A 12,923-nucleotide genomic window follows, 5' to 3' on the forward strand; every position below is an offset into this window, starting at 1 on the left:
TCCTCGCCCTCTTCCCCATGTATCCTCACCCTCTCTCCCCGTCCCCTCGCCCTCTCTCCCCGTCCCCTCGCCCTCTCTCCCCGTCCCCTCCCTCTCTCTCCCCATACCCTCACCCTCTCCACCAGTCCCCTCTCCTGCTTCCCCACCATCCCATCGCCATCTTCACCAGTTTCCTCGCCCTCTCTCGCCCTGTCCCCTCGCGCTCGCTCCACCCATCCCCTCGCCCTCTCCCCACCATCACCTTGCCCTCTCTCCCCGTCCCCTTGCCCTCCCTGCCCCATACCCTTGCTCCCACTTCCCCCCTCACTTCACCCTCTCTTCCCCGTCCACTCGCCCACTCTGCCCCCTCCCCTTGCCCTCTCTTCCCCCCTCACTCCACCCTATCTTTTCCCCTCCACTTGTCCGCTTCCCTACCGTCCCTTCGCCCTCTCCCCAACATCGCATCGCCCTCTCTCCACCTGTACCCTTGCCCTCTCTCCCCATCCCCTCTCTCTCTCTCCCCGTCCCCTCGCCCTCTCCAACCATTGCCGCGCGCACTCTCCACCCATCCTCTCACCCTCTCTCCATCCCCTTGCCCACCCTTCCCGTCCCTCGCCCTCTTCCCCACTGTCCCCTCGCCCTCTCTCCCCATACCCTCACCCTCTCCAACAGTCACCTCGCCCTCTTCCCCACTTTCCCTTCGTCCTCTATCCCTCTCTCCCCACGGTCCACTCGCCTTCTCCCCACCCGTCCCCTGGGCTCTCTCCCCAACGTCCCCTTGCTTTCTCTCACCGTCCCCTTGCCCATTCACCACCCGTCCCCTCGCCCTCTCTCCACCTCCCCTCACCTTCTCTGTACCCGGTCACCTCGTCCTCTCTTCCCCAACGTCCCCTCGCTCTCTCTCGACCCATACCCTGGGCTCTCTCCCCAGCATCCCCTTGCCCTCTCTCCCCGTCCCCTTGCACATTCACCACCCATACCCTCGCACTCTCTCCCCATCCCCTCGCCCTGTTCCCCACTGTCCCCTCGACCTCTCCCCACTTGTCACCTCACCCTCTGGCCACCGTCCATTCGTCCTCTCTTCCCCCCGTCCCATCGCCCTCTTCCCCACCATCCCTTTGTCCTCTCTCCCTGTCTCCCCACGGTCCCCTCACCTTCTCCCCACCTGTCCCCTCGCCCTCTCTCCACATCCCCTCGCCTTCTCTGACACCCGTCACCTCGCCCTCTCTTCCCCACTATCCCCTCGCTCTCTCACCACTCGTACCCTGGACTCTCTCCCCAACGTCCATTTGCCCTCTCTCCCCGTCCCCTCACCGTCTCTGCCCCATCCCCTCACCCCCCTCTTCCCCGTCACCTCGCCCTCTCTCCACCCGTCCCCTCGCCCTCTCTCCACCTGTCCCCTCGCCCTCTCTCCACCCGTCCCCTCACCCTCCTTCCCCGTCTCCTCGCCCAATCTCCACTCGTCCACTCACCCTCTCACCACCCGTCACCTCACCCTCTCGCCACCGTCCATTTGCCCTCTCTTACTCCCGTCCCATCGCCCTCTCTCCCCACGGATCCCTCGCCTTCTCCCCACCCGTCCCCTCGCCCTTTCTCCACGTTCCGCTCGCCTTCTCTGTCCCCGGTTAACTTGCCTTCTCTTCCCCAACGTCTCCTTGCTCTCTCTCCACCCACACCCTGGGCTCTCTCCCCAACATCCCCTTGCCCGCTCTCCCCATCCCCCTGCCCATTCACCATCCGTAACCTCGCCCTCTCTCCCCGACCCTCGCCCTCACACCAAAGTCCATTCGCCCTCTGTCCATCCCCTGGCCCTCTTCCCCACGGTCCGCTCGCCCCTCTCCATGTTCCCTCGCCCTCTCTACCTGTCTGCATGCCCTCTCTCCACTCGTCCCCTCGCCCTCTTCCCCACCGTCCCATCACCCGCTCTCTCTGTCCTCGCTCCACCCAGCCCCCTCGTCCTCTCTCCTCCCGTCTCCTCGCCCTCTCTCAGTCCCCTCGCCCTACCCCCCCGTCCCCTCGCCCTCTCTTGGCACCGTCCCTTTGCCCTCTCTCCCCATCCCCTCGCCGTCTCCCCAGTCCCCTCTCCCTCTCTCCCTCTCTCCATCCTCTCTTCCTCCCCCTTTCTCCCAGTACCCTCGCCCTTTCTCCATCCATCCCCTTGCTCTCTTCCCCAAGGTCGCCTCGCCCTCTCTCCCCGTCCCCTCGCCCATCCTCCCACTGTCCCCTCGCCCTCTCTCCATCCATCCCCTCGCCCTCTCTCCACCGTCCCCTCGCCCTCTTCCCCACCGTCCCCTTGCCCACTTTCCCCGTCCCCTCGCCCTCTCTCCCCGTCCCCTCGCCCTCTCTCCCCGTCCCCTCGCCCACCCTCCCACTGTCCCCTCGCCGTCTCTCCATCCATCCCTCGCCGTCTCTGCACCCGTCCCCTCGCCCAATCTCCACTCGTCCCCTCGCCCTCTTCCCCACTGTCCCCTCGACCTCTCCCCACTCGTCACCTCACCCTCTGGCCACCGTCCATTCGCCCTCTCTTACTCCCGTCCCATCGCCCTCTCTTCCCCCCGTTCCCTTGCCCTCTTCCCCACTTTCCCTTCATCCTCTCTCCCTCTCTCCCCACGGTCCCCTCACCTTCTCCCCACCCGTCCCCTAGCCCTTTCTCCATGTTTCCCTCGCCTTCTCTGTCCCCAGTCAACTCGCCCTCTCTCCCCGTCCCCTGACCCTCTCTCCATGCATCCCCTCACCCTCCCTCCCTGTACCCTCGCCCTCTCTCCCAGTCCCCTCGCCATCTCCACCGGTCCCATCGCCCTCTTCCCCAGCGTCCCCTCACCCTCTCCACCAGTCCCCTCGCCCTCTCTCCCTCTCTCCCCTTGGTCCACTCGCTTTCTCCCCACCCGTCCCCTCGCCCTTTCTCCGCCTCCCCTCGCCTTCTCTGTCCCCGGTCACCTCGTCCTCTCTTCCCCAACGTCCCCTCGCCCTCTTCCCCACCGTCCCCTCGCTCTCTCTCCACTCGTACCCTGGGCTCTCTCCCCAATGTCCCCTTGCGCTCCCTCACCGTCCCCTTGCCCATTCACCACCCATCCCCTTGCCCTCTCTCCCCGTCCACCCCCATCCCCGTACCCTCGCCTTCTCTCCCCGTCCCCTCGCCCTCTTCCTCATGTCCCTTCGCCCTCTCTCTCCATCCCCTCGCCCTCTCTTGGCACCGTCCCTTTGCCCTCTCTCCCCATCCCCTCGCCGTCTCCCCAAAGTCCCCTCTCCCTCTCTCCATCCCCTCGCCCTCTGTCCATATGTCCTCTCTCCCTCCCCCTCTCTCCCAGTACCCTCGCCCTTTCTCCATCCATTCCCTCGCTCTCTTCCCCAAGGTCGCCTCTCCCTCTCTCCACCCGTCCCCTCGCCCTCTTCCCCACCGTCCCCTTGCCCACTTTCCCCGTCCCCTCGCCCTCTCTCCTCGTCCCCTCGCCCAACCTCCCACTGTCCCCTCGCCCTCTCTCCATCCACCCCCTCGCCCTCTCTCCACCGTCCCCTCGCCCTCTTCCCCACCGTCCCCTTGCCCACTTTTCCCGTCCCCTCGCCCACCCTCCCACTGTCCCCTCGCCGTCTCTCCATCCATCCCCTCGCCCTCTCTGCACCCGTCCCCTCGCCCTCTTTCCCCGTCTCCTCACCCAATCTCCACTCGTCCCCTCGCCCTCTTCCCCACTGTCCCCTCGACCTCTCCCCACTCGTCACCTCACCCTCTGGCCACCGTCCATTCGCCCTCTCTTACTCCTGTCCCATCGCCCTCTCTTTCCCCCATCCCCTCGCCCTCTTCCCCATTTTCCCTTCATCCTCTCTCCCTCTCTCCCCACGGTCCCCTCACCTTCTCCCCACCCGTCCCCTAGCCCTTTCTCCATGCTTCCCTCGCCTTCTCTGTCCCCAGTCAACTCGCCCTCTCTCCCCGTCCCCTGACCCTCTATCCATGCATCCCCTTGCCCTCTCTCCCCGTACCCTCGCCCTCTCTCCCAGTCCTCTCGCCATCTCCACCTGTCCCATCGCCCTCTTCCCCAGCGTCCCCTCACCCTCTCCACCAGTCCCCTCGCCCTCTCTCCCTCTCTCCCCACGGTCCACTCGCTTTCTCCCCACCCATCCCCTCGCCCTTTCTCCATCTCCCCTCGCCTTCTCTGTCCCCGGTCACCTCGTCCTCTCTTCCCCAACGTCCCCTCGCCCTCTTCCCCACCGTCCCCTCGCTCTCTCTCCACTCGTACCCTGGGCTCTCTCCCCAATGTCCCCTTGCGCTCTCTCACCGTCCCCTTGCCCATTCACCACCCATCCCCTCGCCCTCTCTCCCCGTCCCCCTCCATCCCCGTACCCTCGCCTTCTCTCCCCGTCCCCTCGCCCTCTTCCTCATGTCCCTTTGCCCTCTCTCTCCATCCCCTCGCCCTCTCCAACCGTCGCGTCGCTCACTCTCCACCCGTCCTCTCGCCCTCTCTCCATCCCCTCACCCACCCTCACCATCCCCTCGGCCTCTCTCCCATTCCCCTCGCCCGCTCCACCAGTCCCCTCGCCCTCTTCCCCACCGTCCCCTCGCCCTCTCTCCCCATACCCTCACCGTCTCCACCAGTCCCCTCGCCTGCTTCCCCACCGTCCCATCGCCATTTTCCCCACAGTTTACTCGCCCTCTCTCGCCCCATCCCCTCACGCTCGCTCCACCCATCCCCTCGCCCTCTCCCCCACTGTCACCTCGCCCTCTCTCCGACCCCTCGCCCTCTCTGCCCCATCCCCTCGCCCTCTTCCCCACCGTACCCTCGCCCTCTCCGCACCCGTCCCCTCACCCTCTCTCCCCCTCACTTTGTCCTCTCTTTCCTGTCCCCTCGCCCTCTTCCCCACCGTCCCCTCGCCCTCTCACCACAGTCTTTTCGCCCTCTCTTACTCCCATCCATTCGCCCTCTCTGCCCCACCGTCCCCTCGCCCTATTCCCCACCCTCCCCTCGTAGTTTCTCCACGTCCCCTCGCCGTCGCTACACCTGTCTCCTCGCACTCTCTCCACCATCCCCTCGTCCTCACTCCCCGTACCCTCACCCTCTTTTCCACTGTCCCCTCGCCCTCTCCCCATACGTCCCCTCGCTCTCTCTCCCCGTACCCTCACCCTCTCCACCAGTCGCCTCGCCTGCTTCACCACCATCCCATCGCCCTCTCCCCACCCGTCCCCTCGCCCTCTCCCCACCCGTCCTCTCGCCCTCTGTCCCCGTCCCCTCCATCTCTCTCCCCGTACCCTTGCCCTCTCTCCCGTCCCCTCGCCCTCACCCTCTCTCCCCGTCCCCTCGCCCTCTCCAACCGTCGCCTCGCTCACTCTCCACCCGTCCTCTCGCCCTCTCTCCATCTATTCGTCCATCCTCCCCGTTTCCTTGCCCTCTTTCCCACTGTCCCCTCGCCCTCTCTCCCGTTCCCCTCGCCCTCTCCACCAGTCCCCTCGCCCTCTTCCCCACCGTCTTCTTGCCCTCTCTCCCCATACCCTCACCCTCTCTCCCCATACCCTCACCCTCTCCACCAGTCCCCTCGCCTGCTTCCCCACCGTCCCATCGCAATCTTCCCCACAGTTTCCTCGCCCTCTCTCGCCCCGTTCCCTCGCCCTCTCTCCACCTGTTCCCTCGCCCTCTCTACACACGTCCCCTCGCCCTCTTCCCCAACGTCCACTCGCCCTCTCTCCACCATCCACTCGCCCTATTCCCTAGCGTCCCCTCGTCCTCTTCCCCATGTCCCCTCGCCCTCTTTCCCACTGTTCCCTCGCCCTCTCTCCCGGTCCCCTCGCCCTCTCACCTGGTCCCCTATCCCTCTCTCCATCCATCCCCTCGCCCTCTCTCCCCCAACCCTCGCCCTCTCCACCAGCCCCTCGCCCCCTTCCCCAACGTCCACTCGCCCTCTCTCCACCATCCACTCGCCCTCTTCCCTAGCGTCCCCTTGTCCTCTTCCCCATGTCCCCTCGCCCTCTTTCCCGCTGTCCCCTCGCCCTCTCACCTGGTCCCCTCACCCTCTCCCCATCCATCCCCTCACCCTCTCTCCCCATCCCCTCGCCCTCTCCACCAGTCCCCTCGCCCTCTTCCCCACAGTTTCCTCGCCCTCCCTCTCCCCGTCCCCTCGTGCTCTCTCCACACGTTCCCTCACCCTCTTCCCCGTCACCTCGCCCTCTTCCCCGTCCCCTCGCCCTCTCCACCAGTCCCCTCGCCCTCTTCCCCACTGTCCACTCACCCTCTCTCCATCCATCCCCTCGCCCTCTTTCCCCGTACCCTCGCCCTCTCCACCAGTCCCCTTGCCCTCTTCCCCACCGTCCCCTTGCCCTCTTCCCCACAGTTTCCTCGCTCTCCCTCTCCCCGTCCCCTCGGGCTCTCTCCAACCGTCCCCTCGCCCTCTTCCCCACCATCACCTTGCCCTCTCTCCGACCCCTCGTCCTCTCTTCCCACAGCCCACTCTTACTCACATCTCTTTGCCCTCTCCCCAAAGTCCCCTCGCCCTCTCTCCATCCCCTCGCCCACCCTCCCCGTCTCCTCGCCCTCTTTCCCACTGTCCCCTCGCCCTCTCTCCCGTTCCCCTCGCCCTCTCCACCAGTCCCCTCGCCCTCTCTCCCCATACCCTCACCCTTTCCACCAGTCCCCTCGCCTGCTTTCCCACCGTCCCATTGCCATCTTCTCCACAGTTTCCTCGCCCTCTCTCGCCCCATCCCCTCGCGCTCACTCCAGCCATCCCCTCGCCCTCTTCCCCACCGTCACCTCGCCCTCTCTCCCCGTCCCCTCTCCCTCTCCACCAGTCCCCTTGCCCTCTTCCCCGCTGTCCCCTCGCCCTCTCTCCATCCATCCCCTCGCCCTCTTTCCCCGTACCCTCGCCCTCTCCACCAGTCCCCTTGCCCTCTCCACCAGTCCCCTTGCCCTCTTCCCCACCGTCCCCTTGCCCTCTCTCCCCGTCCCCTCACCTGCTTCCCCACCATCCCCTCGCCCTCTTCCCCACAGTTTCCTCGCCCTCCCGCTCCCCGTCCCCTCGGGCTCTCTCCAACCGTCCCCTCGCCCTCTTCCCCACCGTCACCTCGCCTTCTCTCCGAACCCTCACCCTCTCTGCCCCATCCCCTCGCCCTCTCTTCCCCCTCACTTCGCCCTCTTTCCCCGTCCACTCGTCCGCTTCCCCACCGTCCCCTCGCCCTCTTCCCCAACGTGCCCTCGCCCTCTCTTCCCACTGCCCACTCTTACACACGTCCCTTTGCCCTCTCCCCAAAGTCCCGTCGCCCTCTCTCACCGTCCCCTCGCCCACTCCCCTTATGTCCCCTCTCCCTCCCCCTTTCTCCCGGTACCCTCACCCATTCTCTATCCATCCCCTCGCTCTCTCTCCGTCCCCTCACCCTCTCTCCCTTTACCCTTGCCCTCTCTCCACCCGTCCCCTCACCCTTTGTCCCCACCGTCGCCTCGCTCTCTTCCCCAAGGTCGCCTCGCCCTCTCTTCCCCACCGTCCCCTTGCCCACTCTTCCTGTCCCCTCGCCCACTCTTCCTGTCCCCTCGCCCTCTCTCTCCCCGTCCTGTCGCCCTCTCTTTCCCCGTCCCCTTGCTCACTCTCCCTGTCCGCTCGCCCTCTTCCCCACCGTCCCCTTGCCCACTCTCCTCGTCCCCTCGCACTCTCTCTACCTATCCCCTCGCCCTCTCTCCCCGTCCCCTCACCCACCTCCCCAACGTCCCCTCGACCCCTCTCCATGTTTCCTCGCCCTCTCACCACACGACCCCTCGCCCTCTCTTCAGTTGTCCCCTCGCACTCTTCCCCACCACCTCGCCATCTTCCGCAACGTCCCCTCACCCTCTCTCCCTCCGTCCTGTTGCCCTCTCTTCCCCCGTCCCTCGCCCTCTCTTCCACACTGTCTCCACGCCTTATTCCCCATCGTCCCCTTGCCCTATTCCCCACCCTCCCCTCGCCCTCTCTCTCCGACCCCTCTCCCTCTTTCCCCTCGCCCTCTCTCCACCGTCCCCTCACCCACTCTCCCCGTACCCTCTCCCACTCTCCCCGTCCTCTCATCCACTCTTCCTCTCTTCCACCCCATCCACTCGCCCTATACCCCACCATCCCCTCGCCCTCTTCCCGTCTCCTCGCGCTCTCTCACTGTCCCCTCACCCACCTCCCCAATGTCCCCTCACCCCCTCTCCATTTTCCCTCGCCCTCTCTCCACACGACCCCTCGCCCTCTCTCCAGCTGTCCCCTCGCACTCTTCCCCACCCCCCTCGCCATCTTCCGCAACGTCCCCTTGCCCTCTCTCTCCCCGTCCCCTCGCTCTACTCCCCACCCTCCCCTCGCCCTCTCTCCACCGTCCCCTCGCTATCTCTCCCTATCCCCTCACCCTCTTCCCCACCGTACCCTCGCCCTCTCCCCACCCGTCCCCTCACCCTATCTCCCCCGTCCCCTCGCCCTCTCTGCCCCATCCCCTCGCCCTCTCTTCCCCCATCACTTCGTCCTCTCTTTCCCGTCCCCTCGCCCTCTTCCCCAACGTCCCCTTGCCCTCTTGCCGTCTATTCTCCCTCTCTTACTCCTGTCCCATCGCCCTCTCTGCCCCACCATCCCCTCATCCTATTCCCCACCCTCCCCTCGTACTTTCTCCCCGACCCTCCCCCCCTCTCCACCCTTCCCCTGGCCCTCTATCCACCGTCTTCTTGCCATCTCCTCACACGTCCCCTCGCCTTCTCCCCCAGTCCCCTCATCCACTCTTCCCCATCACCTCGCCCTCTCTCCACCCGTCCCCTCGCCCACTCTCCCCGTCCCCTCGCCCTCTCTCCACGTCCCCTCGCCCTCTTCCCCACCGTCCCCTCGCCCTCTCTTCCCCCATCATTTGGTCCTCTCTTTCCCGTCCCCTTGCCCTCTCGCCGTCTATTCTCCCTCTCTTACTCCTGTCCCATCGCCCTCTCTGCCCCACCATCCCCTCGCCCTATTCCCCACCCTCCCCTCGTACTTTCTCCCCGTCCCCTCGCCATCGCTCCACCCATCCCCTCGCCCTCTTCCCCACCGTCTTCTCGCCATCTCCTCACACGTCCCCTCGCCTTCTCCCCCAGTCCCCTCATCCACTCTTCCCCATCACCTCGCCCTCTCTCCACCCGTCCCCTCGCCCTCTTCCCCACCGCCCCCTCGCCCTCTCCCCACCCGTCCACTCGCCCTCTTCCCCACTGTCCCATCGCCCGCTCTCCCCGACCACTCGCCCTCTCTTACCCCCCATTCCACTCGCCCTATTACCCACCATCCATTTGCCCTCTCTCCGTCTCCTCGCCTTCTCTCCCCGTCCCCTCACCCTCCCTCCCCACTGTCCCCTCACCCTTTCTCCCTGTCCCCTCACCCACCTCCCCAACGTACCCTCGCCCTTTCCATGTTCCCTCACCCTCTCTCCAGCTCTTCCCTCGCACTCTTCTCCACCCCCCGTCATCTTCCACAACGTCCCCTCGCCCTCTCTCTCCCCGTCCCTTCGCCCTCTCTTCCCCACTGTCCCCTCGCCCTACTCCCCACCCTCCCCTCGCCCTCTCTCCCCGACCCTCCCCCCCCTCCACCCTTCCCCTGGCCCTCTATCCACCGTCCCCTCGCTATCTCTCCACACCCATCCCATAGCCCTCTCTGCCCCATCCCCTCACCCTCTCTTCCCCATCCACTCGCCCTCTTCCCCACCGTCCCCTCGCCCTCTCTCCATCCATCCCCTCACCCTCTCTCCCCGTACCCTCACCCTCTCCACCAGTCCCCTCGCCCTCTTCCCCACCGTCACCTTGCCCTCTCTCCCCGTCCCCTCACCCGCTTCCCCACCATCCCCTGGCCCTCTTCCCCACAGTTTCCTTGCCCTCCCCTCGCGCTCTCTCCACCTGTCCCCTCGCCCTCTTCCTCACCATCACTTTGCCCTCTCTCCGACCCCTCGCCCTCTCTCCCCGACCCATCGCCCTCTCCCCAACGTCCACTCGCCCTATTCCCCACTGTCACTTCGCCCTCTCTCCGACCCCTCGCCCTCTCTTGCTGTTCCCTCACCCTCTCTCTCCCCGTCCGTCGCCCTCTCTTCCCCCCATCCCCTTGCCCTCTCTTCCCCAATGTCCACTCACCCTCTTTCCCACCTTCCGATCGCCCTCTCTCCACCATCCACTCGCCCTGTTCCCCAGCGTCCCCTCATCCTCTTCCCCATGTCCCCTTGCCCTCTGGCCAACATCCCATCGCTCTTTATCCACCTGTGCCCTCGCCCTCTCTCCCCGGCCCCTTGCCCTCTTTCCCACTGTCCCCTCGCCCTCTCTCTCGGTCCCCTCGCATACGTCCACTCGCCCTCTTCCCCAGCGTCCCCTCGTCCTCTCCCTTTCCCCAATGTCCCATCGCCCTCTCTCCCCGTCCCCTCACCCTCTTCCCCAGTTTCCTCACCCTCTCTCTCCCCATCCCCTCGCGCTCTCTCCACCCTTCCCCTCGCCCTCTTCCCCACCATCCACTCGCCATCTTCTCCGCAAGGTCCCTTTGCACTCTCTCTCCCCATCCTGTCACCCTCTCTTCCCCCCGTCCCCTCGCCCTCTCTTTCCCACCGTCCCCTTGCCCTCTCTCCACAGTCCCCTCACCATCTCTCCCCGTTCCCTCGCCCTCTTTCCCACCATTCCCTCGCGCTCTTCCCCACCGTCCCCTCGCCCTCTCTTCCCCACCGTCCCCTCACCCGCTCTTCCCCACCGTCCCCTCACCCGCTCTTCCCCGTCACCTCGCCCTCTCTCCACCGTCCACTCGCCCTCTTCCCCAGGGTCCCCTCGCACTCTTCCCCACCGTCCACTGGCTCTCTCTTCACCTGTCCCCTCGCTGTCTCTCCCCACCGTCCCCTTGCCCTCTTCCCCAAGGTCCTCTCGCACCCTCTCCACTGTCTACTCGCCTTCTTCCCCACCGTCCCCTCGCCCTCCCTCCCCGACCCCTCACCCACTCTCCCCGTCCCCTCGCCCTCTCTCCCTGTCCCCTCGCCCTCTCCCCTACATCCCCTCGCCCTCTCCCCAACGACCCATTGCCCTCTCCCCCGTCCCCTCATCCACTCTTCCCCATCACCTCGCCCTCTCCACCCATCCTCTCACCCTCTTCCCCAGGGTCCCCTCACCCTCCCTCCCCTTCCCCTCACCTACTCTCACCATCCCCTCGCCCTCTCTCCACTTCCCCTCACCCTCTTCCCCACCATCTTCTCGCATTCTCCCCACCCGTCCTCTCGCCCTCTTCCCCACCGTCCACTCTCTCTCTCTTCACCCGTCCCCTCGCCCTCCCTCCCCGACCCCACACCCACTCTCCCCGTCCCCTCGCCCTCTCTCCCCGTCCCCTCACCCTCTCCCCTACGTCCCCTCGCTCTCCTCCCGTCCCCTCGCCCTCTCCCCAACGACCCATTGCCCTCTCTGCCCGTTCCCTCATCCACTCTTCCTCGTCACCTCGCCCTCTCTTCACCCATCCTCTCGCTCTCTTCCCCAATGTCCCCTCGCCCTCCCTCCCCTTTCCCTCACCCACTCTCCCCATCCCCTCGCCCTCTCTCCACATCCCCTCACCCACTTCCCCACCATCCTCTGGCATTCTCCCCACCCGTCCCCTCGCCCTCTCCCCACCCGTCCACTCGCTCTCTTCCCCACCATCCATTCGCTCTCTCTTCACCCGTCCCCTCACCCTCTTCCCCATCGTCCCCTCACCCTCTGTTCCCCTGTCTACTCCCCCTATTCCCCACCATCGCCTCGCCCTCTCTCCGTCTCCTTGCCCTCTCTCCCCACCGTCCCCTCGCTCTCTCTCCCCATCCCGTTGCCCCCTCTCCATGTTCCCTCGCCCTCTCTCCACCAGTCCCCTCACCCTCTGTCCGTCCCCTCGCCCACCCTCCCTGTCCCCTTGCCCCTCTTCCCGACCCCTCGCCCTCTCCATCAGTTGCCTCGCCCTATTCCCCACCATCTCCTCGCTCTCTCTCTGACCCCTCGCCCTCTCTCTCTGTCCCCTCACCCTCTCTCTCCCCGTCCTGTTGCCCTCTCTTCCCCCCGTCCCCTCGCCCTCTCTCCCCCACCGTACCCTCGCCCTATTCCCCACCATCCCCTTGTCCTCTCCCCCACCATCCCCTCGCCCTCTCCCCCACCATCCCCTCGCCCTCTCCCCCACCATCCCCTCGCCCTCTCCCGGTCTCCTCGCCTTCTCTTCCGCAACGTCCACTAGCCCTCTCTCCGTCCCCTCGCCCTCTTCCCCACGGTCCGCTCGTCCCCTCTCCATGTTCCCTCGCCCTCTCTTTATACAACACCTTGCCCTCTCTCTAGCCATCCCCTCGCCCTCTTCCCCACACTCCACTCGCCACCTTCTCCGCAAGGTCCCCTTGCCCTCTCTCTCCCCGTCCTGTCACCCTCTCTTCCCACCGTCCCTCGCCCTCTCTCCACCGTCCCCTAGCCATCTCTCCCCGTTCCCTCTTCCCCACCGTTCCCTCGCGCTCTTCCCCACCATCCCCTCGCCCTCTATTCCCCACTGTCCCCTCGCCCTCTATTCCCCACCGTCCCCTCACCCGCTCTTCCCCGTCACCTCACCCTCTCTCCACCCATCCTCTCGCCCTCTTCCCCATCGTCCACTTGCCCTATCTCCACCGTCCACTCGCCTTCTTCCCCAGGGTCCCCTCGCCCTCCCTCCCCTTCCCCTCGCCCACTGTCCCAATCCCGTCGCCCTCTCTCCACGTCCCCTCGCCCTCTTCCCCACCATCCACTGGCTCTCTCTTCACCCGTCCCCTCACCGTCTCTCCCCACCGTCCCCTCACCCTCTTCCACAAGGTCCCCTCGCACTCTGTCCACTGTGTACTCGCCTTCTTCCCCACCGTCCCCTCGCCCTCTCTCCCCATCCCCTCGTCCTCTCCCCTACGTCCCCTCGCCCCATCCCCTAGCCCCGTCCCCTCGCCCTCTCCCCCGTCCCCTCGCCCTCTCCCCACCTCCCCTCGCCCTCTCTGCCCGTTCCCTCATCCACTCTTCCCCGTCACC

The sequence above is a fragment of the Mobula hypostoma genome, chromosome 3 (genome assembly GCF_963921235.1).
Source record: "Mobula hypostoma chromosome 3, sMobHyp1.1, whole genome shotgun sequence".
Classification (NCBI taxonomy): domain Eukaryota; kingdom Metazoa; phylum Chordata; class Chondrichthyes; order Myliobatiformes; family Myliobatidae; genus Mobula; species Mobula hypostoma.